The 21,788-nt window shown below is 60.5% G+C and overlaps 24 non-coding genes across 24 annotated transcripts; all 24 read left to right on the top strand.

The window, feature by feature from the left end:
* Window positions 1-377: 377 nt before the first annotated feature.
* LOC147668808 (U1 spliceosomal RNA) lies at window positions 378-541 on the top strand. The gene has a single exon (XR_015303817.1). It is a non-coding gene; the product is annotated as a U1 spliceosomal RNA (small nuclear RNA).
* Window positions 542-1,157: 616 nt separating this feature from the next.
* On the top strand, window positions 1,158-1,321 carry LOC147668807 (U1 spliceosomal RNA). The gene has a single exon (XR_015303816.1). It is a non-coding gene; the product is annotated as a U1 spliceosomal RNA (small nuclear RNA).
* Window positions 1,322-2,222: 901 nt separating this feature from the next.
* On the top strand, window positions 2,223-2,386 carry LOC147668806 (U1 spliceosomal RNA). The gene has a single exon (XR_015303815.1). It is a non-coding gene; the product is annotated as a U1 spliceosomal RNA (small nuclear RNA).
* A 616-nt stretch (window positions 2,387-3,002) lies between these two features.
* On the top strand, window positions 3,003-3,166 carry LOC147668805 (U1 spliceosomal RNA). The gene has a single exon (XR_015303814.1). It is a non-coding gene; the product is annotated as a U1 spliceosomal RNA (small nuclear RNA).
* A 901-nt stretch (window positions 3,167-4,067) lies between these two features.
* Window positions 4,068-4,231, top strand: LOC147668804 (U1 spliceosomal RNA). Its single transcript, XR_015303813.1, has one exon. It is a non-coding gene; the product is annotated as a U1 spliceosomal RNA (small nuclear RNA).
* Window positions 4,232-4,847: 616 nt separating this feature from the next.
* LOC147668803 (U1 spliceosomal RNA) lies at window positions 4,848-5,011 on the top strand. The gene has a single exon (XR_015303812.1). It is a non-coding gene; the product is annotated as a U1 spliceosomal RNA (small nuclear RNA).
* An 885-nt stretch (window positions 5,012-5,896) lies between these two features.
* On the top strand, window positions 5,897-6,060 carry LOC147668802 (U1 spliceosomal RNA). Its single transcript, XR_015303811.1, has one exon. It is a non-coding gene; the product is annotated as a U1 spliceosomal RNA (small nuclear RNA).
* Window positions 6,061-6,676: 616 nt separating this feature from the next.
* On the top strand, window positions 6,677-6,840 carry LOC147668801 (U1 spliceosomal RNA). The gene has a single exon (XR_015303809.1). It is a non-coding gene; the product is annotated as a U1 spliceosomal RNA (small nuclear RNA).
* A 901-nt stretch (window positions 6,841-7,741) lies between these two features.
* Window positions 7,742-7,905, top strand: LOC147668800 (U1 spliceosomal RNA). Its single transcript, XR_015303808.1, has one exon. It is a non-coding gene; the product is annotated as a U1 spliceosomal RNA (small nuclear RNA).
* Window positions 7,906-8,521: 616 nt separating this feature from the next.
* LOC147668799 (U1 spliceosomal RNA) lies at window positions 8,522-8,685 on the top strand. The gene has a single exon (XR_015303807.1). It is a non-coding gene; the product is annotated as a U1 spliceosomal RNA (small nuclear RNA).
* A 901-nt stretch (window positions 8,686-9,586) lies between these two features.
* LOC147668798 (U1 spliceosomal RNA) lies at window positions 9,587-9,750 on the top strand. Its single transcript, XR_015303806.1, has one exon. It is a non-coding gene; the product is annotated as a U1 spliceosomal RNA (small nuclear RNA).
* A 616-nt stretch (window positions 9,751-10,366) lies between these two features.
* On the top strand, window positions 10,367-10,530 carry LOC147668797 (U1 spliceosomal RNA). The gene has a single exon (XR_015303805.1). It is a non-coding gene; the product is annotated as a U1 spliceosomal RNA (small nuclear RNA).
* Window positions 10,531-11,415: 885 nt separating this feature from the next.
* Window positions 11,416-11,579, top strand: LOC147668796 (U1 spliceosomal RNA). Its single transcript, XR_015303804.1, has one exon. It is a non-coding gene; the product is annotated as a U1 spliceosomal RNA (small nuclear RNA).
* Window positions 11,580-12,195: 616 nt separating this feature from the next.
* LOC147668795 (U1 spliceosomal RNA) lies at window positions 12,196-12,359 on the top strand. Its single transcript, XR_015303803.1, has one exon. It is a non-coding gene; the product is annotated as a U1 spliceosomal RNA (small nuclear RNA).
* Window positions 12,360-13,260: 901 nt separating this feature from the next.
* On the top strand, window positions 13,261-13,424 carry LOC147668794 (U1 spliceosomal RNA). The gene has a single exon (XR_015303802.1). It is a non-coding gene; the product is annotated as a U1 spliceosomal RNA (small nuclear RNA).
* A 616-nt stretch (window positions 13,425-14,040) lies between these two features.
* LOC147668793 (U1 spliceosomal RNA) lies at window positions 14,041-14,204 on the top strand. Its single transcript, XR_015303801.1, has one exon. It is a non-coding gene; the product is annotated as a U1 spliceosomal RNA (small nuclear RNA).
* A 902-nt stretch (window positions 14,205-15,106) lies between these two features.
* LOC147668792 (U1 spliceosomal RNA) lies at window positions 15,107-15,270 on the top strand. Its single transcript, XR_015303800.1, has one exon. It is a non-coding gene; the product is annotated as a U1 spliceosomal RNA (small nuclear RNA).
* A 616-nt stretch (window positions 15,271-15,886) lies between these two features.
* On the top strand, window positions 15,887-16,050 carry LOC147668791 (U1 spliceosomal RNA). The gene has a single exon (XR_015303831.1). It is a non-coding gene; the product is annotated as a U1 spliceosomal RNA (small nuclear RNA).
* A 902-nt stretch (window positions 16,051-16,952) lies between these two features.
* Window positions 16,953-17,116, top strand: LOC147668790 (U1 spliceosomal RNA). The gene has a single exon (XR_015303830.1). It is a non-coding gene; the product is annotated as a U1 spliceosomal RNA (small nuclear RNA).
* Window positions 17,117-17,732: 616 nt separating this feature from the next.
* LOC147668789 (U1 spliceosomal RNA) lies at window positions 17,733-17,896 on the top strand. The gene has a single exon (XR_015303821.1). It is a non-coding gene; the product is annotated as a U1 spliceosomal RNA (small nuclear RNA).
* Window positions 17,897-18,797: 901 nt separating this feature from the next.
* On the top strand, window positions 18,798-18,961 carry LOC147668788 (U1 spliceosomal RNA). The gene has a single exon (XR_015303829.1). It is a non-coding gene; the product is annotated as a U1 spliceosomal RNA (small nuclear RNA).
* A 615-nt stretch (window positions 18,962-19,576) lies between these two features.
* On the top strand, window positions 19,577-19,740 carry LOC147668787 (U1 spliceosomal RNA). The gene has a single exon (XR_015303810.1). It is a non-coding gene; the product is annotated as a U1 spliceosomal RNA (small nuclear RNA).
* Window positions 19,741-20,641: 901 nt separating this feature from the next.
* On the top strand, window positions 20,642-20,804 carry LOC147668786 (U1 spliceosomal RNA). The gene has a single exon (XR_015303828.1). It is a non-coding gene; the product is annotated as a U1 spliceosomal RNA (small nuclear RNA).
* A 616-nt stretch (window positions 20,805-21,420) lies between these two features.
* LOC147668785 (U1 spliceosomal RNA) lies at window positions 21,421-21,585 on the top strand. Its single transcript, XR_015303799.1, has one exon. It is a non-coding gene; the product is annotated as a U1 spliceosomal RNA (small nuclear RNA).
* Window positions 21,586-21,788: the final 203 nt, after the last annotated feature.

Here is a 21,788-nt window from a genome sequence, read left to right as displayed (position 1 = left end):
GCTCTTGAGCATCAAAAGCCCCAAATCTCTGCTTCTGGGCCCAAAATCGACCTGGCAAGCCCCCTTCTGTGAGTGCTGTAGCCCTGGCTTTGCCCCACGTGTGAGCTGCGTGCAGCATTGTGAAAGCAGGGCCCTGATTGGCGCTGCTGGTGGGCGTGGACATGCAAATTTCGCTGGCCGGCCGAGGCCTGTGGGAAGCCGCTGTGGGTAGCTGCGCGCTTTCCAAAGTGGGCACAGGGGCCTTGGCTGGGCAACCTTGCGCCCCACAAGGCCCGTGCTCTGCCTGGCCCGGCCTCAGGCCTTCCCTGTGTGGATGCCACCCTCGCTCTGCCGGGAGATGCCAAGCGGGCCGCCCTCGCCCTGTCCCCTTCCAACTCATACTTACCTGGCAGGGGAGACACCATGATCACGAAGGTGGTTCTCCCAGGGTGAGGCTCATCCATTGCACTTCGGATGTGCTGACCCCTGCGATGTCCCCAAATGCGGGATACTCGACTGCATAATTTCTGGTAGTGGGGGACTGCGTTCGCGCTTTCCCCTGATCTCTGGTTTCAAGAAAGACAAAAAGGGAAAAAAATAAAAAGGAGTCTGGAGCACCCTTTGACGTTTCTTGTCGTCCGTCCAGGGTGCTGTAAGCTGGCTGGAAGGGGGCGTGGGCGAGGGCCAATTACATATGCAAATTAACAAGACTGAGCCATGCTGGGTTAGGGCTTAGAAACGTGCTTCTGGGCCCGATTTCGGCCTGGCAAGCCCTCTTGTCTGCTTGCCGTAGCCTTTGCTTGCGCACAGTTTGGAGGGCCTGACAGGTCTGCTTTTGGGCCCGATTTCGACCTGGCAAGCCCCCTTCTGTAAGTGCTGTAGCCCTGGCTTTGCCCCACGTGTGAGCTGCGTGCAGCATTGTGAAAGCAGGGCCCTGATTGGCGCTGCTGGTGGGCGTGGACATGCAAATTTCGCTGGCCGGCCGAGGCCTGTGGGAAGCCGCTGTGGGTAGCTGCGCGCTTTCCAAAGTGGGCACAGGGGCCTTGGCTGGGCAACCTTGCGCCCCACAAGGCCCGTGCTCTGCCTGGCCCGGCCTCAGGCCTTCCCTGTGTGGATGCCACCCTCGCTCTGCCGGGAGATGCCAAGCGGGCCGCCCTCGCCCTGTCCCCTTCCAACTCATACTTACCTGGCAGGGGAGACACCATGATCACGAAGGTGGTTCTCCCAGGGTGAGGCTCATCCATTGCACTTCGGATGTGCTGACCCCTGCGATGTCCCCAAATGCGGGATACTCGACTGCATAATTTCTGGTAGTGGGGGACTGCGTTCGCGCTTTCCCCTGATCTCTGGTTTCAAGAAAGACAAAAAGGGAAAAAATAAAAAGGAGTCTGGAGCACCTTTCGTCGTCTTCTGTGGTCTGTCCAGGGTGCTGCGGCTGGATTGGAAGGGGGCGTGGGCAAGAGGGAATCGCATGCAAAGTGCTGAGCCTGGGGAATGATGGGATAGTTGAAGCCTCCCACTCTGGGGCCCTATCCAGAGACAGGGCAGTAGGCCCTGGCCAGGTGACATGTCTGCTCCTTTCGATCTCCCACCCTGGGGCAGTGGCCTGGCTGCCAGCCACTTGCCTCACCCTAGCCTTCCTGGGCCCAGACTCTGGCTGAGGCCCCCAGGCTGTGGCCCGGCGAGGGCTCTGCCCGGCGAGGGTTCTGCTGCGTTTGGGAGCGTTCGGGAAGGCGTGAGGGGCTCAGGGCGGGAACCCCTGCTCGCTTGCTGGACGGTTTGTCCCTGGCTTTCAGCCACAAGCAGTCAACTGGGGCCTAGCCAGGCAACTGGTCACTGCCTCCCCTAGAGTGGGCTTCAGTGGCAGCTCTTGAGCATCAAAAGCCCCAAATCTCTGCTTCTGGGCCCAAAATCGACCTGGCAAGCCCCCTTCTGTGAGTGCTGTAGCCCTGGCTTTGCCCCACGTGTGAGCTGCGTGCAGCATTGTGAAAGCAGGGCCCTGATTGGCGCTGCTGGTGGGCGTGGACATGCAAATTTCGCTGGCCGGCCGAGGCCTGTGGGAAGCCGCTGTGGGTAGCTGCGCGCTTTCCAAAGTGGGCACAGGGGCCTTGGCTGGGCAACCTTGCGCCCCACAAGGCCCGTGCTCTGCCTGGCCCGGCCTCAGGCCTTCCCTGTGTGGATGCCACCCTCGCTCTGCCGGGAGATGCCAAGCGGGCCGCCCTCGCCCTGTCCCCTTCCAACTCATACTTACCTGGCAGGGGAGACACCATGATCACGAAGGTGGTTCTCCCAGGGTGAGGCTCATCCATTGCACTTCGGATGTGCTGACCCCTGCGATGTCCCCAAATGCGGGATACTCGACTGCATAATTTCTGGTAGTGGGGGACTGCGTTCGCGCTTTCCCCTGATCTCTGGTTTCAAGAAAGACAAAAAGGGAAAAAAATAAAAAGGAGTCTGGAGCACCCTTTGACGTTTCTTGTCGTCCGTCCAGGGTGCTGTAAGCTGGCTGGAAGGGGGCGTGGGCGAGGGCCAATTACATATGCAAATTAACAAGACTGAGCCATGCTGGGTTAGGGCTTAGAAACGTGCTTCTGGGCCCGATTTCGGCCTGGCAAGCCCTCTTGTCTGCTTGCCGTAGCCTTTGCTTGCGCACAGTTTGGAGGGCCTGACAGGTCTGCTTTTGGGCCCGATTTCGACCTGGCAAGCCCCCTTCTGTAAGTGCTGTAGCCCTGGCTTTGCCCCACGTGTGAGCTGCGTGCAGCATTGTGAAAGCAGGGCCCTGATTGGCGCTGCTGGTGGGCGTGGACATGCAAATTTTGCTGGCCGGCCGAGGCCTGTGGGAAGCCGCTGTGGGTAGCTGCGCGCTTTCCAAAGTGGGCACAGGGGCCTTGGCTGGGCAACCTTGCGCCCCACAAGGCCCGTGCTCTGCCTGGCCCGGCCTCAGGCCTTCCCTGTGTGGATGCCACCCTCGCTCTGCCGGGAGATGCCAAGCGGGCCGCCCTCGCCCTGTCCCCTTCCAACTCATACTTACCTGGCAGGGGAGACACCATGATCACGAAGGTGGTTCTCCCAGGGTGAGGCTCATCCATTGCACTTCGGATGTGCTGACCCCTGCGATGTCCCCAAATGCGGGATACTCGACTGCATAATTTCTGGTAGTGGGGGACTGCGTTCGCGCTTTCCCCTGATCTCTGGTTTCAAGAAAGACAAAAAGGGAAAAAATAAAAAGGAGTCTGGAGCACCTTTCGTCGTCTTCTGTGGTCTGTCCAGGGTGCTGCGGCTGGATTGGAAGGGGGCGTGGGCAAGAGGGAATCGCATGCAAAGTGCTGAGCCTGGGGAATGATGGGATAGTTGAAGCCTCCCACTCTGGGGCCCTATCCAGAGACAGGGCAGTAGGCCCTGGCCAGGTGACATGTCTGCTCCTTTCGATCTCCCACCCTGGGGCAGTGGCCTGGCTGCCAGCCACTTGCCTCACCCTAGCCTTCCTGGGCCCAGACTCTGGCTGAGGCCCCCAGGCTGTGGCCCGGCGAGGGCTCTGCCCGGCGAGGGTTCTGCTGCGTTTGGGAGCGTTCGGGAAGGCGTGAGGGGCTCAGGGCGGGAACCCCTGCTCGCTTGCTGGACGGTTTGTCCCTGGCTTTCAGCCACAAGCAGTCAACTGGGGCCTAGCCAGGCAACTGGTCACTGCCTCCCCTAGAGTGGGCTTCAGTGGCAGCTCTTGAGCATCAAAAGCCCCAAATCTCTGCTTCTGGGCCCAAAATCGACCTGGCAAGCCCCCTTCTGTGAGTGCTGTAGCCCTGGCTTTGCCCCACGTGTGAGCTGCGTGCAGCATTGTGAAAGCAGGGCCCTGATTGGCGCTGCTGGTGGGCGTGGACATGCAAATTTCGCTGGCCGGCCGAGGCCTGTGGGAAGCCGCTGTGGGTAGCTGCGCGCTTTCCAAAGTGGGCACAGGGGCCTTGGCTGGGCAACCTTGCGCCCCACAAGGCCCGTGCTCTGCCTGGCCCGGCCTCAGGCCTTCCCTGTGTGGATGCCACCCTCGCTCTGCCGGGAGATGCCAAGCGGGCCGCCCTCGCCCTGTCCCCTTCCAACTCATACTTACCTGGCAGGGGAGACACCATGATCACGAAGGTGGTTCTCCCAGGGTGAGGCTCATCCATTGCACTTCGGATGTGCTGACCCCTGCGATGTCCCCAAATGCGGGATACTCGACTGCATAATTTCTGGTAGTGGGGGACTGCGTTCGCGCTTTCCCCTGATCTCTGGTTTCAAGAAAGACAAAAAGGGAAAAAAATAAAAAGGAGTCTGGAGCACCCTTTGACGTTTCTTGTCGTCCGTCCAGGGTGCTGTAAGCTGGCTGGAAGGGGGCGTGGGCGAGGGCCAATTACATATGCAAATTAACAAGACTGAGCCATGCTGGGTTAGGGCTTAGAAACGTGCTTCTGGGCCCGATTTCGGCCTGGCAAGCCCTCTTGTCTGCTTGCCGTAGCCTTTGCTTGCGCACAGTTTGGAGGGCCTGACAGGTCTGCTTTTGGGCCCGATTTCGACCTGGCAAGCCCCCTTCTGTAAGTGCTGTAGCCCTGGCTTTGCCCCACGTGTGAGCTGCGTGCAGCATTGTGAAAGCAGGGCCCTGATTGGCGCTGCTGGTGGGCGTGGACATGCAAATTTCGCTGGCCGGCCGAGGCCTGTGGGAAGCCGCTGTGGGTAGCTGCGCGCTTTCCAAAGTGGGCACAGGGGCCTTGGCTGGGCAACCTTGCGCCCCACAAGGCCCGTGCTCTGCCTGGCCCGGCCTCAGGCCTTCCCTGTGTGGATGCCACCCTCGCTCTGCCGGGAGATGCCAAGCGGGCCGCCCTCGCCCTGTCCCCTTCCAACTCATACTTACCTGGCAGGGGAGACACCATGATCACGAAGGTGGTTCTCCCAGGGTGAGGCTCATCCATTGCACTTCGGATGTGCTGACCCCTGCGATGTCCCCAAATGCGGGATACTCGACTGCATAATTTCTGGTAGTGGGGGACTGCGTTCGCGCTTTCCCCTGATCTCTGGTTTCAAGAAAGACAAAAAGGGAAAAAATAAAAAGGAGTCTGGAGCACCTTTCGTCGTCTTCTGTGGTCTGTCCAGGGTGCTGCGGCTGGATTGGAAGGGGGCGTGGGCAAGAGGGAATCGCATGCAAAGTGCTGAGCCTGGGGAATGATGGGATAGTTGAAGCCTCCCACTCTGGGGCCCTATCCAGAGACAGGGCAGTAGGCCCTGGCCAGGTGACATGTCTGCTCCTTTCGATCTCCCACCCTGGGGCAGTGGCCTGGCTGCCAGCCACTTGCCTCACCCTAGCCTTCCTGGGCCCAGACTCTGGCTGAGGCCCCCAGGCTGTGGCCCGGCGAGGGTTCTGCTGCGTTTGGGAGCGTTCGGGAAGGCGTGAGGGGCTCAGGGCGGGAACCCCTGCTCGCTTGCTGGACGGTTTGTCCCTGGCTTTCAGCCACAAGCAGTCAACTGGGGCCTAGCCAGGCAACTGGTCACTGCCTCCCCTAGAGTGGGCTTCAGTGGCAGCTCTTGAGCATCAAAAGCCCCAAATCTCTGCTTCTGGGCCCAAAATCGACCTGGCAAGCCCCCTTCTGTGAGTGCTGTAGCCCTGGCTTTGCCCCACGTGTGAGCTGCGTGCAGCATTGTGAAAGCAGGGCCCTGATTGGCGCTGCTGGTGGGCGTGGACATGCAAATTTCGCTGGCCGGCCGAGGCCTGTGGGAAGCCGCTGTGGGTAGCTGCGCGCTTTCCAAAGTGGGCACAGGGGCCTTGGCTGGGCAACCTTGCGCCCCACAAGGCCCGTGCTCTGCCTGGCCCGGCCTCAGGCCTTCCCTGTGTGGATGCCACCCTCGCTCTGCCGGGAGATGCCAAGCGGGCCGCCCTCGCCCTGTCCCCTTCCAACTCATACTTACCTGGCAGGGGAGACACCATGATCACGAAGGTGGTTCTCCCAGGGTGAGGCTCATCCATTGCACTTCGGATGTGCTGACCCCTGCGATGTCCCCAAATGCGGGATACTCGACTGCATAATTTCTGGTAGTGGGGGACTGCGTTCGCGCTTTCCCCTGATCTCTGGTTTCAAGAAAGACAAAAAGGGAAAAAAATAAAAAGGAGTCTGGAGCACCCTTTGACGTTTCTTGTCGTCCGTCCAGGGTGCTGTAAGCTGGCTGGAAGGGGGCGTGGGCGAGGGCCAATTACATATGCAAATTAACAAGACTGAGCCATGCTGGGTTAGGGCTTAGAAACGTGCTTCTGGGCCCGATTTCGGCCTGGCAAGCCCTCTTGTCTGCTTGCCGTAGCCTTTGCTTGCGCACAGTTTGGAGGGCCTGACAGGTCTGCTTTTGGGCCCGATTTCGACCTGGCAAGCCCCCTTCTGTAAGTGCTGTAGCCCTGGCTTTGCCCCACGTGTGAGCTGCGTGCAGCATTGTGAAAGCAGGGCCCTGATTGGCGCTGCTGGTGGGCGTGGACATGCAAATTTCGCTGGCCGGCCGAGGCCTGTGGGAAGCCGCTGTGGGTAGCTGCGCGCTTTCCAAAGTGGGCACAGGGGCCTTGGCTGGGCAACCTTGCGCCCCACAAGGCCCGTGCTCTGCCTGGCCCGGCCTCAGGCCTTCCCTGTGTGGATGCCACCCTCGCTCTGCCGGGAGATGCCAAGCGGGCCGCCCTCGCCCTGTCCCCTTCCAACTCATACTTACCTGGCAGGGGAGACACCATGATCACGAAGGTGGTTCTCCCAGGGTGAGGCTCATCCATTGCACTTCGGATGTGCTGACCCCTGCGATGTCCCCAAATGCGGGATACTCGACTGCATAATTTCTGGTAGTGGGGGACTGCGTTCGCGCTTTCCCCTGATCTCTGGTTTCAAGAAAGACAAAAAGGGAAAAAATAAAAAGGAGTCTGGAGCACCTTTCGTCGTCTTCTGTGGTCTGTCCAGGGTGCTGCGGCTGGATTGGAAGGGGGCGTGGGCAAGAGGGAATCGCATGCAAAGTACTGAGCCTGGGGAATGATGGGATAGTTGAAGCCTCCCACTCTGGGGCCCTATCCAGAGACAGGGCAGTAGGCCCTGGCCAGGTGACATGTCTGCTCCTTTCGATCTCCCACCCTGGGGCAGTGGCCTGGCTGCCAGCCACTTGCCTCACCCTAGCCTTCCTGGGCCCAGACTCTGGCTGAGGCCCCCAGGCTGTGGCCCGGCGAGGGCTCTGCCCGGCGAGGGTTCTGCTGCGTTTGGGAGCGTTCGGGAAGGCGTGAGGGGCTCAGGGCGGGAACCCCTGCTCGCTTGCTGGACGGTTTGTCCCTGGCTTTCAGCCACAAGCAGTCAACTGGGGCCTAGCCAGGCAACTGGTCACTGCCTCCCCTAGAGTGGGCTTCAGTGGCAGCTCTTGAGCATCAAAAGCCCCAAATCTCTGCTTCTGGGCCCAAAATCGACCTGGCAAGCCCCCTTCTGTGAGTGCTGTAGCCCTGGCTTTGCCCCACGTGTGAGCTGCGTGCAGCATTGTGAAAGCAGGGCCCTGATTGGCGCTGCTGGTGGGCGTGGACATGCAAATTTCGCTGGCCGGCCGAGGCCTGTGGGAAGCCGCTGTGGGTAGCTGCGCGCTTTCCAAAGTGGGCACAGGGGCCTTGGCTGGGCAACCTTGCGCCCCACAAGGCCCGTGCTCTGCCTGGCCCGGCCTCAGGCCTTCCCTGTGTGGATGCCACCCTCGCTCTGCCGGGAGATGCCAAGCGGGCCGCCCTCGCCCTGTCCCCTTCCAACTCATACTTACCTGGCAGGGGAGACACCATGATCACGAAGGTGGTTCTCCCAGGGTGAGGCTCATCCATTGCACTTCGGATGTGCTGACCCCTGCGATGTCCCCAAATGCGGGATACTCGACTGCATAATTTCTGGTAGTGGGGGACTGCGTTCGCGCTTTCCCCTGATCTCTGGTTTCAAGAAAGACAAAAAGGGAAAAAAATAAAAAGGAGTCTGGAGCACCCTTTGACGTTTCTTGTCGTCCGTCCAGGGTGCTGTAAGCTGGCTGGAAGGGGGCGTGGGCGAGGGCCAATTACATATGCAAATTAACAAGACTGAGCCATGCTGGGTTAGGGCTTAGAAACGTGCTTCTGGGCCCGATTTCGGCCTGGCAAGCCCTCTTGTCTGCTTGCCGTAGCCTTTGCTTGCGCACAGTTTGGAGGGCCTGACAGGTCTGCTTTTGGGCCCGATTTCGACCTGGCAAGCCCCCTTCTGTAAGTGCTGTAGCCCTGGCTTTGCCCCACGTGTGAGCTGCGTGCAGCATTGTGAAAGCAGGGCCCTGATTGGCGCTGCTGGTGGGCGTGGACATGCAAATTTTGCTGGCCGGCCGAGGCCTGTGGGAAGCCGCTGTGGGTAGCTGCGCGCTTTCCAAAGTGGGCACAGGGGCCTTGGCTGGGCAACCTTGCGCCCCACAAGGCCCGTGCTCTGCCTGGCCCGGCCTCAGGCCTTCCCTGTGTGGATGCCACCCTCGCTCTGCCGGGAGATGCCAAGCGGGCCGCCCTCGCCCTGTCCCCTTCCAACTCATACTTACCTGGCAGGGGAGACACCATGATCACGAAGGTGGTTCTCCCAGGGTGAGGCTCATCCATTGCACTTCGGATGTGCTGACCCCTGCGATGTCCCCAAATGCGGGATACTCGACTGCATAATTTCTGGTAGTGGGGGACTGCGTTCGCGCTTTCCCCTGATCTCTGGTTTCAAGAAAGACAAAAAGGGAAAAAATAAAAAGGAGTCTGGAGCACCTTTCGTCGTCTTCTGTGGTCTGTCCAGGGTGCTGCGGCTGGATTGGAAGGGGGCGTGGGCAAGAGGGAATCGCATGCAAAGTGCTGAGCCTGGGGAATGATGGGATAGTTGAAGCCTCCCACTCTGGGGCCCTATCCAGAGACAGGGCAGTAGGCCCTGGCCAGGTGACATGTCTGCTCCTTTCGATCTCCCACCCTGGGGCAGTGGCCTGGCTGCCAGCCACTTGCCTCACCCTAGCCTTCCTGGGCCCAGACTCTGGCTGAGGCCCCCAGGCTGTGGCCCGGCGAGGGCTCTGCCCGGCGAGGGTTCTGCTGCGTTTGGGAGCGTTCGGGAAGGCGTGAGGGGCTCAGGGCGGGAACCCCTGCTCGCTTGCTGGACGGTTTGTCCCTGGCTTTCAGCCACAAGCAGTCAACTGGGGCCTAGCCAGGCAACTGGTCACTGCCTCCCCTAGAGTGGGCTTCAGTGGCAGCTCTTGAGCATCAAAAGCCCCAAATCTCTGCTTCTGGGCCCAAAATCGACCTGGCAAGCCCCCTTCTGTGAGTGCTGTAGCCCTGGCTTTGCCCCACGTGTGAGCTGCGTGCAGCATTGTGAAAGCAGGGCCCTGATTGGCGCTGCTGGTGGGCGTGGACATGCAAATTTCGCTGGCCGGCCGAGGCCTGTGGGAAGCCGCTGTGGGTAGCTGCGCGCTTTCCAAAGTGGGCACAGGGGCCTTGGCTGGGCAACCTTGCGCCCCACAAGGCCCGTGCTCTGCCTGGCCCGGCCTCAGGCCTTCCCTGTGTGGATGCCACCCTCGCTCTGCCGGGAGATGCCAAGCGGGCCGCCCTCGCCCTGTCCCCTTCCAACTCATACTTACCTGGCAGGGGAGACACCATGATCACGAAGGTGGTTCTCCCAGGGTGAGGCTCATCCATTGCACTTCGGATGTGCTGACCCCTGCGATGTCCCCAAATGCGGGATACTCGACTGCATAATTTCTGGTAGTGGGGGACTGCGTTCGCGCTTTCCCCTGATCTCTGGTTTCAAGAAAGACAAAAAGGGAAAAAAATAAAAAGGAGTCTGGAGCACCCTTTGACGTTTCTTGTCGTCCGTCCAGGGTGCTGTAAGCTGGCTGGAAGGGGGCGTGGGCGAGGGCCAATTACATATGCAAATTAACAAGACTGAGCCATGCTGGGTTAGGGCTTAGAAACGTGCTTCTGGGCCCGATTTCGGCCTGGCAAGCCCTCTTGTCTGCTTGCCGTAGCCTTTGCTTGCGCACAGTTTGGAGGGCCTGACAGGTCTGCTTTTGGGCCCGATTTCGACCTGGCAAGCCCCCTTCTGTAAGTGCTGTAGCCCTGGCTTTGCCCCACGTGTGAGCTGCGTGCAGCATTGTGAAAGCAGGGCCCTGATTGGCGCTGCTGGTGGGCGTGGACATGCAAATTTCGCTGGCCGGCCGAGGCCTGTGGGAAGCCGCTGTGGGTAGCTGCGCGCTTTCCAAAGTGGGCACAGGGGCCTTGGCTGGGCAACCTTGCGCCCCACAAGGCCCGTGCTCTGCCTGGCCCGGCCTCAGGCCTTCCCTGTGTGGATGCCACCCTCGCTCTGCCGGGAGATGCCAAGCGGGCCGCCCTCGCCCTGTCCCCTTCCAACTCATACTTACCTGGCAGGGGAGACACCATGATCACGAAGGTGGTTCTCCCAGGGTGAGGCTCATCCATTGCACTTCGGATGTGCTGACCCCTGCGATGTCCCCAAATGCGGGATACTCGACTGCATAATTTCTGGTAGTGGGGGACTGCGTTCGCGCTTTCCCCTGATCTCTGGTTTCAAGAAAGACAAAAAGGGAAAAAATAAAAAGGAGTCTGGAGCACCTTTCGTCGTCTTCTGTGGTCTGTCCAGGGTGCTGCGGCTGGATTGGAAGGGGGCGTGGGCAAGAGGGAATCGCATGCAAAGTGCTGAGCCTGGGGAATGATGGGATAGTTGAAGCCTCCCACTCTGGGGCCCTATCCAGAGACAGGGCAGTAGGCCCTGGCCAGGTGACATGTCTGCTCCTTTCGATCTCCCACCCTGGGGCAGTGGCCTGGCTGCCAGCCACTTGCCTCACCCTAGCCTTCCTGGGCCCAGACTCTGGCTGAGGCCCCCAGGCTGTGGCCCGGCGAGGGTTCTGCTGCGTTTGGGAGCGTTCGGGAAGGCGTGAGGGGCTCAGGGCGGGAACCCCTGCTCGCTTGCTGGACGGTTTGTCCCTGGCTTTCAGCCACAAGCAGTCAACTGGGGCCTAGCCAGGCAACTGGTCACTGCCTCCCCTAGAGTGGGCTTCAGTGGCAGCTCTTGAGCATCAAAAGCCCCAAATCTCTGCTTCTGGGCCCAAAATCGACCTGGCAAGCCCCCTTCTGTGAGTGCTGTAGCCCTGGCTTTGCCCCACGTGTGAGCTGCGTGCAGCATTGTGAAAGCAGGGCCCTGATTGGCGCTGCTGGTGGGCGTGGACATGCAAATTTCGCTGGCCGGCCGAGGCCTGTGGGAAGCCGCTGTGGGTAGCTGCGCGCTTTCCAAAGTGGGCACAGGGGCCTTGGCTGGGCAACCTTGCGCCCCACAAGGCCCGTGCTCTGCCTGGCCCGGCCTCAGGCCTTCCCTGTGTGGATGCCACCCTCGCTCTGCCGGGAGATGCCAAGCGGGCCGCCCTCGCCCTGTCCCCTTCCAACTCATACTTACCTGGCAGGGGAGACACCATGATCACGAAGGTGGTTCTCCCAGGGTGAGGCTCATCCATTGCACTTCGGATGTGCTGACCCCTGCGATGTCCCCAAATGCGGGATACTCGACTGCATAATTTCTGGTAGTGGGGGACTGCGTTCGCGCTTTCCCCTGATCTCTGGTTTCAAGAAAGACAAAAAGGGAAAAAAATAAAAAGGAGTCTGGAGCACCCTTTGACGTTTCTTGTCGTCCGTCCAGGGTGCTGTAAGCTGGCTGGAAGGGGGCGTGGGCGAGGGCCAATTACATATGCAAATTAACAAGACTGAGCCATGCTGGGTTAGGGCTTAGAAACGTGCTTCTGGGCCCGATTTCGGCCTGGCAAGCCCTCTTGTCTGCTTGCCGTAGCCTTTGCTTGCGCACAGTTTGGAGGGCCTGACAGGTCTGCTTTTGGGCCCGATTTCGACCTGGCAAGCCCCCTTCTGTAAGTGCTGTAGCCCTGGCTTTGCCCCACGTGTGAGCTGCGTGCAGCATTGTGAAAGCAGGGCCCTGATTGGCGCTGCTGGTGGGCGTGGACATGCAAATTTCGCTGGCCGGCCGAGGCCTGTGGGAAGCCGCTGTGGGTAGCTGCGCGCTTTCCAAAGTGGGCACAGGGGCCTTGGCTGGGCAACCTTGCGCCCCACAAGGCCCGTGCTCTGCCTGGCCCGGCCTCAGGCCTTCCCTGTGTGGATGCCACCCTCGCTCTGCCGGGAGATGCCAAGCGGGCCGCCCTCGCCCTGTCCCCTTCCAACTCATACTTACCTGGCAGGGGAGACACCATGATCACGAAGGTGGTTCTCCCAGGGTGAGGCTCATCCATTGCACTTCGGATGTGCTGACCCCTGCGATGTCCCCAAATGCGGGATACTCGACTGCATAATTTCTGGTAGTGGGGGACTGCGTTCGCGCTTTCCCCTGATCTCTGGTTTCAAGAAAGACAAAAAGGGAAAAAATAAAAAGGAGTCTGGAGCACCTTTCGTCGTCTTCTGTGGTCTGTCCAGGGTGCTGCGGCTGGATTGGAAGGGGGCGTGGGCAAGAGGGAATCGCATGCAAAGTGCTGAGCCTGGGGAATGATGGGATAGTTGAAGCCTCCCACTCTGGGGCCCTATCCAGAGACAGGGCAGTAGGCCCTGGCCAGGTGACATGTCTGCTCCTTTCGATCTCCCACCCTGGGGCAGTGGCCTGGCTGCCAGCCACTTGCCTCACCCTAGCCTTCCTGGGCCCAGACTCTGGCTGAGGCCCCCAGGCTGTGGCCCGGCGAGGGCTCTGCCCGGCGAGGGTTCTGCTGCGTTTGGGAGCGTTCGGGAAGGCGTGAGGGGCTCAGGGCGGGAACCCCTGCTCGCTTGCTGGACGGTTTGTCCCTGGCTTTCAGCCACAAGCAGTCAACTGGGGCCTAGCCAGGCAACTGGTCACTGCCTCCCCTAGAGTGGGCTTCAGTGGCAGCTCTTGAGCATCAAAAGCCCCAAATCTCTGCTTCTGGGCCCAAAATCGACCTGGCAAGCCCCCTTCTGTGAGTGCTGTAGCCCTGGCTTTGCCCCACGTGTGAGCTGCGTGCAGCATTGTGAAAGCAGGGCCCTGATTGGCGCTGCTGGTGGGCGTGGACATGCAAATTTCGCTGGCCGGCCGAGGCCTGTGGGAAGCCGCTGTGGGTAGCTGCGCGCTTTCCAAAGTGGGCACAGGGGCCTTGGCTGGGCAACCTTGCGCCCCACAAGGCCCGTGCTCTGCCTGGCCCGGCCTCAGGCCTTCCCTGTGTGGATGCCACCCTCGCTCTGCCGGGAGATGCCAAGCGGGCCGCCCTCGCCCTGTCCCCTTCCAACTCATACTTACCTGGCAGGGGAGACACCATGATCACGAAGGTGGTTCTCCCAGGGTGAGGCTCATCCATTGCACTTCGGATGTGCTGACCCCTGCGATGTCCCCAAATGCGGGATACTCGACTGCATAATTTCTGGTAGTGGGGGACTGCGTTCGCGCTTTCCCCTGATCTCTGGTTTCAAGAAAGACAAAAAGGGAAAAAAATAAAAAGGAGTCTGGAGCACCCTTTGACGTTTCTTGTCGTCCGTCCAGGGTGCTGTAAGCTGGCTGGAAGGGGGCGTGGGCGAGGGCCAATTACATATGCAAATTAACAAGACTGAGCCATGCTGGGTTAGGGCTTAGAAACGTGCTTCTGGGCCCGATTTCGGCCTGGCAAGCCCTCTTGTCTGCTTGCCGTAGCCTTTGCTTGCGCACAGTTTGGAGGGCCTGACAGGTCTGCTTTTGGGCCCGATTTCGACCTGGCAAGCCCCCTTCTGTAAGTGCTGTAGCCCTGGCTTTGCCCCACGTGTGAGCTGCGTGCAGCATTGTGAAAGCAGGGCCCTGATTGGCGCTGCTGGTGGGCGTGGACATGCAAATTTTGCTGGCCGGCCGAGGCCTGTGGGAAGCCGCTGTGGGTAGCTGCGCGCTTTCCAAAGTGGGCACAGGGGCCTTGGCTGGGCAACCTTGCGCCCCACAAGGCCCGTGCTCTGCCTGGCCCGGCCTCAGGCCTTCCCTGTGTGGATGCCACCCTCGCTCTGCCGGGAGATGCCAAGCGGGCCGCCCTCGCCCTGTCCCCTTCCAACTCATACTTACCTGGCAGGGGAGACACCATGATCACGAAGGTGGTTCTCCCAGGGTGAGGCTCATCCATTGCACTTCGGATGTGCTGACCCCTGCGATGTCCCCAAATGCGGGATACTCGACTGCATAATTTCTGGTAGTGGGGGACTGCGTTCGCGCTTTCCCCTGATCTCTGGTTTCAAGAAAGACAAAAAGGGAAAAAATAAAAAGGAGTCTGGAGCACCTTTCGTCGTCTTCTGTGGTCTGTCCAGGGTGCTGCGGCTGGATTGGAAGGGGGCGTGGGCAAGAGGGAATCGCATGCAAAGTGCTGAGCCTGGGGAATGATGGGATAGTTGAAGCCTCCCACTCTGGGGCCCTATCCAGAGACAGGGCAGTAGGCCCTGGCCAGGTGACATGTCTGCTCCTTTCGATCTCCCACCCTGGGGCAGTGGCCTGGCTGCCAGCCACTTGCCTCACCCTAGCCTTCCTGGGCCCAGACTCTGGCTGAGGCCCCCAGGCTGTGGCCCGGCGAGGGCTCTGCCCGGCGAGGGTTCTGCTGCGTTTGGGAGCGTTCGGGAAGGCGTGAGGGGCTCAGGGCGGGAACCCCTGCTCGCTTGCTGGACGGTTTGTCCCTGGCTTTCAGCCACAAGCAGTCAACTGGGGCCTAGCCAGGCAACTGGTCACTGCCTCCCCTAGAGTGGGCTTCAGTGGCAGCTCTTGAGCATCAAAAGCCCCAAATCTCTGCTTCTGGGCCCAAAATCGACCTGGCAAGCCCCCTTCTGTGAGTGCTGTAGCCCTGGCTTTGCCCCACGTGTGAGCTGCGTGCAGCATTGTGAAAGCAGGGCCCTGATTGGCGCTGCTGGTGGGCGTGGACATGCAAATTTCGCTGGCCGGCCGAGGCCTGTGGGAAGCCGCTGTGGGTAGCTGCGCGCTTTCCAAAGTGGGCACAGGGGCCTTGGCTGGGCAACCTTGCGCCCACAAGGCCCGTGCTCTGCCTGGCCCGGCCTCAGGCCTTTTCCCTGTGTGGATGCCACCCTCGCTCTGCCGGGAGATGCCAAGCGGGCCGCCCTCGCCCTGTCCCCTTCCAACTCATACTTACCTGGCAGGGGAGACACCATGATCACGAAGGTGGTTCTCCCAGGGTGAGGCTCATCCATTGCACTTCGGATGTGCTGACCCCTGCGATGTCCCCAAATGCGGGATACTCGACTGCATAATTTCTGGTAGTGGGGGACTGCGTTCGCGCTTTCCCCTGATCTCTGGTTTCAAGAAAGACAAAAAGGGAAAAAAATAAAAAGGAGTCTGGAGCACCCTTTGACGTTTCTTGTCGTCCGTCCAGGGTGCTGTAAGCTGGCTGGAAGGGGGCGTGGGCGAGGGCCAATTACATATGCAAATTAACAAGACTGAGCCATGCTGGGTTAGGGCTTAGAAACGTGCTTCTGGGCCCGATTTCGGCCTGGCAAGCCCTCTTGTCTGCTTGCCGTAGCCTTTGCTTGCGCACAGTTTGGAGGGCCTGACAGGTCTGCTTTTGGGCCCGATTTCGACCTGGCAAGCCCCCTTCTGTAAGTGCTGTAGCCCTGGCTTTGCCCCACGTGTGAGCTGCGTGCAGCATTGTGAAAGCAGGGCCCTGATTGGCGCTGCTGGTGGGCGTGGACATGCAAATTTCGCTGGCCGGCCGAGGCCTGTGGGAAGCCGCTGTGGGTAGCTGCGCGCTTTCCAAAGTGGGCACAGGGGCCTTGGCTGGGCAACCTTGCGCCCCACAAGGCCCGTGCTCTGCCTGGCCCGGCCTCAGGCCTTCCCTGTGTGGATGCCACCCTCGCTCTGCCGGGAGATGCCAAGCGGGCCGCCCTCGCCCTGTCCCCTTCCAACTCATACTTACCTGGCAGGGGAGACACCATGATCACGAAGGTGGTTCTCCCAGGGTGAGGCTCATCCATTGCACTTCGGATGTGCTGACCCCTGCGATGTCCCCAAATGCGGGATACTCGACTGCATAATTTCTGGTAGTGGGGGACTGCGTTCGCGCTTTCCCCTGATCTCTGGTTTCAAGAAAGACAAAAAGGGAAAAAATAAAAAGGAGTCTGGAGCACCTTTCGTCGTCTTCTGTGGTCTGTCCAGGGTGCTGCGGCTGGATTGGAAGGGGGCGTGGGCAAGAGGGAATCGCATGCAAAGTGCTGAGCCTGGGGAATGATGGGATAGTTGAAGCCTCCCACTCTGGGGCCCTATCCAGAGACAGGGCAGTAGGCCCTGGCCAGGTGACATGTCTGCTCCTTTCGATCTCCCACCCTGGGGCAGTGGCCTGGCTGCCAGCCACTTGCCTCACCCTAGCCTTCCTGGGCCCAGACTCTGGCTGAGGCCCCCAGGCTGTGGCCCGGCGAGGGCTCTGCCCGGCGAGGGTTCTGCTGCGTTTGGGAGCGTTCGGGAAGGCGTGAGGGGCTCAGGGCGGGAACCCCTGCTCGCTTGCTGGACGGTTTGTCCCTGGCTTTCAGCCACAAGCAGTCAACTGGGGCCTAGCCAGGCAACTGGTCACTGCCTCCCCTAGAGTGGGCTTCAGTGGCAGCTCTTGAGCATCAAAAGCCCCAAATCTCTGCTTCTGGGCCCAAAATCGACCTGGCAAGCCCCCTTCTGTGAGTGCTGTAGCCCTGGCTTTGCCCCACGTGTGAGCTGCGTGCAGCATTGTGAAAGCAGGGCCCTGATTGGCGCTGCTGGTGGGCGTGGACATGCAAATTTCGCTGGCCGGCCGAGGCCTGTGGGAAGCCGCTGTGGGTAGCTGCGCGCTTTCCAAAGTGGGCACAGGGGCCTTGGCTGGGCAACCTTGCGCCCCCACAAGGCCCGTGCTCTGCCTGGCCCGGCCTCAGGCCTTCCCTGTGTGGATGCCACCCTCGCTCTGCCGGGAGATGCCAAGCGGGCCGCCCTCGCCCTGTCCCCTTCCAACTCATACTTACCTGGCAGGGGAGACACCATGATCACGAAGGTGGTTCTCCCAGGGTGAGGCTCATCCATTGCACTTCGGATGTGCTGACCCCTGCGATGTCCCCAAATGCGGGATACTCGACTGCATAATTTCTGGTAGTGGGGGACTGCGTTCGCGCTTTCCCCTGATCTCTGGTTTCAAGAAAGACAAAAAGGGAAAAAAATAAAAAGGAGTCTGGAGCACCCTTTGACGTTTCTTGTCGTCCGTCCAGGGTGCTGTAAGCTGGCTGGAAGGGGGCGTGGGCGAGGGCCAATTACATATGCAAATTAACAAGACTGAGCCATGCTGGGTTAGGGCTTAGAAACGTGCTTCTGGGCCCGATTTCGGCCTGGCAAGCCCTCTTGTCTGCTTGCCGTAGCCTTTGCTTGCGCACAGTTTGGAGGGCCTGACAGGTCTGCTTTTGGGCCCGATTTCGACCTGGCAAGCCCCCTTCTGTAAGTGCTGTAGCCCTGGCTTTGCCCCACGTGTGAGCTGCGTGCAGCATTGTGAAAGCAGGGCCCTGATTGGCGCTGCTGGTGGGCGTGGACATGCAAATTTCGCTGGCCGGCCGAGGCCTGTGGGAAGCCGCTGTGGGTAGCTGCGCGCTTTCCAAAGTGGGCACAGGGGCCTTGGCTGGGCAACCTTGCGCCCCACAAGGCCCGTGCTCTGCCTGGCCCGGCCTCAGGCCTTCCCTGTGTGGATGCCACCCTCGCTCTGCCGGGAGATGCCAAGCGGGCCGCCCTCGCCCTGTCCCCTTCCAACTCATACTTACCTGGCAGGGGAGACACCATGATCACGAAGGTGGTTCTCCCAGGGTGAGGCTCATCCATTGCACTTCGGATGTGCTGACCCCTGCGATGTCCCCAAATGCGGGATACTCGACTGCATAATTTCTGGTAGTGGGGGACTGCGTTCGCGCTTTCCCCTGATCTCTGGTTTCAAGAAAGACAAAAAGGGAAAAAATAAAAAGGAGTCTGGAGCACCTTTCGTCGTCTTCTGTGGTCTGTCCAGGGTGCTGCGGCTGGATTGGAAGGGGGCGTGGGCAAGAGGGAATCGCATGCAAAGTGCTGAGCCTGGGGAATGATGGGATAGTTGAAGCCTCCCACTCTGGGGCCCTATCCAGAGACAGGGCAGTAGGCCCTGGCCAGGTGACATGTCTGCTCCTTTCGATCTCCCACCCTGGGGCAGTGGCCTGGCTGCCAGCCACTTGCCTCACCCTAGCCTTCCTGGGCCCAGACTCTGGCTGAGGCCCCCAGGCTGTGGCCCGGCGAGGGCTCTGCCCGGCGAGGGTTCTGCTGCGTTTGGGAGCGTTCGGGAAGGCGTGAGGGGCTCAGGGCGGGAACCCCTGCTCGCTTGCTGGACGGTTTGTCCCTGGCTTTCAGCCACAAGCAGTCAACTGGGGCCTAGCCAGGCAACTGGTCACTGCCTCCCCTAGAGTGGGCTTCAGTGGCAGCTCTTGAGCATCAAAAGCCCCAAATCTCTGCTTCTGGGCCCAAAATCGACCTGGCAAGCCCCCTTCTGTGAGTGCTGTAGCCCTGGCTTTGCCCCACGTGTGAGCTGCGTGCAGCATTGTGAAAGCAGGGCCCTGATTGGCGCTGCTGGTGGGCGTGGACATGCAAATTTCGCTGGCCGGCCGAGGCCTGTGGGAAGCCGCTGTGGGTAGCTGCGCGCTTTCCAAAGTGGGCACAGGGGCCTTGGCTGGGCAACCTTGCGCCCCACAAGGCCCGTGCTCTGCCTGGCCCGGCCTCAGGCCTTCCCTGTGTGGATGCCACCCTCGCTCTGCCGGGAGATGCCAAGCGGGCCGCCCTCGCCCTGTCCCCTTCCAACTCATACTTACCTGGCAGGGGAGACACCATGATCACGAAGGTGGTTCTCCCAGGGTGAGGCTCATCCATTGCACTTCGGATGTGCTGACCCCTGCGATGTCCCCAAATGCGGGATACTCGACTGCATAATTTCTGGTAGTGGGGGACTGCGTTCGCGCTTTCCCTGATCTCTGGTTTCAAGAAAGACAAAAAGGGAAAAAAATAAAAAGGAGTCTGGAGCACCCTTTGACGTTTCTTGTCGTCCGTCCAGGGTGCTGTAAGCTGGCTGGAAGGGGGCGTGGGCGAGGGCCAATTACATATGCAAATTAACAAGACTGAGCCATGCTGGGTTAGGGCTTAGAAACGTGCTTCTGGGCCCGATTTCGGCCTGGCAAGCCCTCTTGTCTGCTTGCCGTAGCCTTTGCTTGCGCACAGTTTGGAGGGCCTGACAGGTCTGCTTTTGGGCCCGATTTCGACCTGGCAAGCCCCCTTCTGTAAGTGCTGTAGCCCTGGCTTTGCCCCACGTGTGAGCTGCGTGCAGCATTGTGAAAGCAGGGCCCTGATTGGCGCTGCTGGTGGGCGTGGACATGCAAATTTTGCTGGCCGGCCGAGGCCTGTGGGAAGCCGCTGTGGGTAGCTGCGCGCTTTCCAAAGTGGGCACAGGGGCCTTGGCTGGGCAACCTTGCGCCCCACAAGGCCCGTGCTCTGCCTGGCCCGGCCTCAGGCCTTCCCTGTGTGGATGCCACCCTCGCTCTGCCGGGAGATGCCAAGCGGGCCGCCCTCGCCCTGTCCCCTTCCAACTCATACTTACCTGGCAGGGGAGACACCATGATCACGAAGGTGGTTCTCCCAGGGTGAGGCTCATCCATTGCACTTCGGATGTGCTGACCCCTGCGATGTCCCCAAATGCGGGATACTCGACTGCATAATTTCTGGTAGTGGGGGACTGCGTTCGCGCTTTCCCCTGATCTCTGGTTTCAAGAAAGACAAAAAGGGAAAAAATAAAAAGGAGTCTGGAGCACCTTTCGTCGTCTTCTGTGGTCTGTCCAGGGTGCTGCGGCTGGATTGGAAGGGGGCGTGGGCAAGAGGGAATCGCATGCAAAGTGCTGAGCCTGGGGAATGATGGGATAGTTGAAGCCTCCCACTCTGGGGCCCTATCCAGAGACAGGGCAGTAGGCCCTGGCCAGGTGACATGTCTGCTCCTTTCGATCTCCCACCCTGGGGCAGTGGCCTGGCTGCCAGCCACTTGCCTCACCCTAGCCTTCCTGGGCCCAGACTCTGGCTGAGGCCCCCAGGCTGTGGCCCGGCGAGGGCTCTGCCCGGCGAGGGTTCTGCTGCGTTTGGGAGCGTTCGGGAAGGCGTGAGGGGCTCAGGGCGGGAACCCCTGCTCGCTTGCTGGACGGTTTGTCCCTGGCTTTCAGCCACAAGCAGTCAACTGGGGCCTAGCCAGGCAACTGGTCACTGCCTCCCCTAGAGTGGGCTTCAGTGGCAGCTCTTGAGCATCAAAAGCCCCAAATCTCTGCTTCTGGGCCCAAAATCGACCTGGCAAGCCCCCTTCTGTGAGTGCTGTAGCCCTGGCTTTGCCCCACGTGTGAGCTGCGTGCAGCATTGTGAAAGCAGGGCCCTGATTGGCGCTGCTGGTGGGCGTGGACATGCAAATTTCGCTGGCCGGCCGAGGCCTGTGGGAAGCCGCTGTGGGTAGCTGCGCGCTTTCCAAAGTGGGCACAGGGGCCTTGGCTGGGCAACCTTGCGCCCCACAAGGCCCGTGCTCTGCCTGGCCCGGCCTCAGGCCTTCCCTGTGTGGATGCCACCCTCGCTCTGCCGGGAGATGCCAAGCGGGCCGCCCTCGCCCTGTCCCCTTCCAACTCATACTTACCTGGCAGGGGAGACACCATGATCACGAAGGTGGTTCTCCCAGGGTGAGGCTCATCCATTGCACTTCGGATGTGCTGACCCCTGCGATGTCCCCAAATGCGGATACTCGACTGCATAATTTCTGGTAGTGGGGGACTGCGTTCGCGCTTTCCCCTGATCTCTGGTTTCAAGAAAGACAAAAAGGGAAAAAAATAAAAAGGAGTCTGGAGCACCCTTTGACGTTTCTTGTCGTCCGTCCAGGGTGCTGTAAGCTGGCTGGAAGGGGGCGTGGGCGAGGGCCAATTACATATGCAAATTAACAAGACTGAGCCATGCTGGGTTAGGGCTTAGAAACGTGCTTCTGGGCCCGATTTCGGCCTGGCAAGCCCTCTTGTCTGCTTGCCGTAGCCTTTGCTTGCGCACAGTTTGGAGGGCCTGACAGGTCTGCTTTTGGGCCCGATTTCGACCTGGCAAGCCCCCTTCTGTAAGTGCTGTAGCCCTGGCTTTGCCCCACGTGTGAGCTGCGTGCAGCATTGTGAAAGCAGGGCCCTGATTGGCGCTGCTGGTGGGCGTGGACATGCAAATTTCGCTGGCCGGCCGAGGCCTGTGGGAAGCCGCTGTGGGTAGCTGCGCGCTTTCCAAAGTGGGCACAGGGGCCTTGGCTGGGCAACCTTGCGCCCCACAAGGCCCGTGCTCTGCCTGGCCCGGCCTCAGGCCTTCCCTGTGTGGATGCCACCCTCGCTCTGCCGGGAGATGCCAAGCGGGCCGCCCTCGCCCTGTCCCCTTCCAACTCATACTTACCTGGCAGGGGAGACACCATGATCACGAAGGTGGTTCTCCCAGGGTGAGGCTCATCCATTGCACTTCGGATGTGCTGACCCCTGCGATGTCCCCAAATGCGGGATACTCGACTGCATAATTTCTGGTAGTGGGGGGACTGCGTTCGCGCTTTCCCCTGATCTCTGGTTTCAAGAAAGACAAAAAGGGAAAAAATAAAAAGGAGTCTGGAGCACCTTTCGTCGTCTTCTGTGGTCTGTCCAGGGTGCTGCGGCTGGATTGGAAGGGGGGCGTGGGCAAGAGGGAATCGCATGCAAAGTGCTGAGCCTGGGGAATGATGGGATAGTTGAAGCCTCCCACTCTGGGGCCCTATCCAGAGACAGG

The sequence above is a fragment of the Lissotriton vulgaris genome, unplaced genomic scaffold, assembly GCF_964263255.1.
Source record: "Lissotriton vulgaris unplaced genomic scaffold, aLisVul1.2 SCAFFOLD_12782, whole genome shotgun sequence".
In the NCBI taxonomy this organism is placed as follows: Eukaryota; Metazoa; Chordata; class Amphibia; order Caudata; family Salamandridae; genus Lissotriton; species Lissotriton vulgaris.
This window is presented reverse-complemented; position numbering and strand designations above follow the sequence as displayed.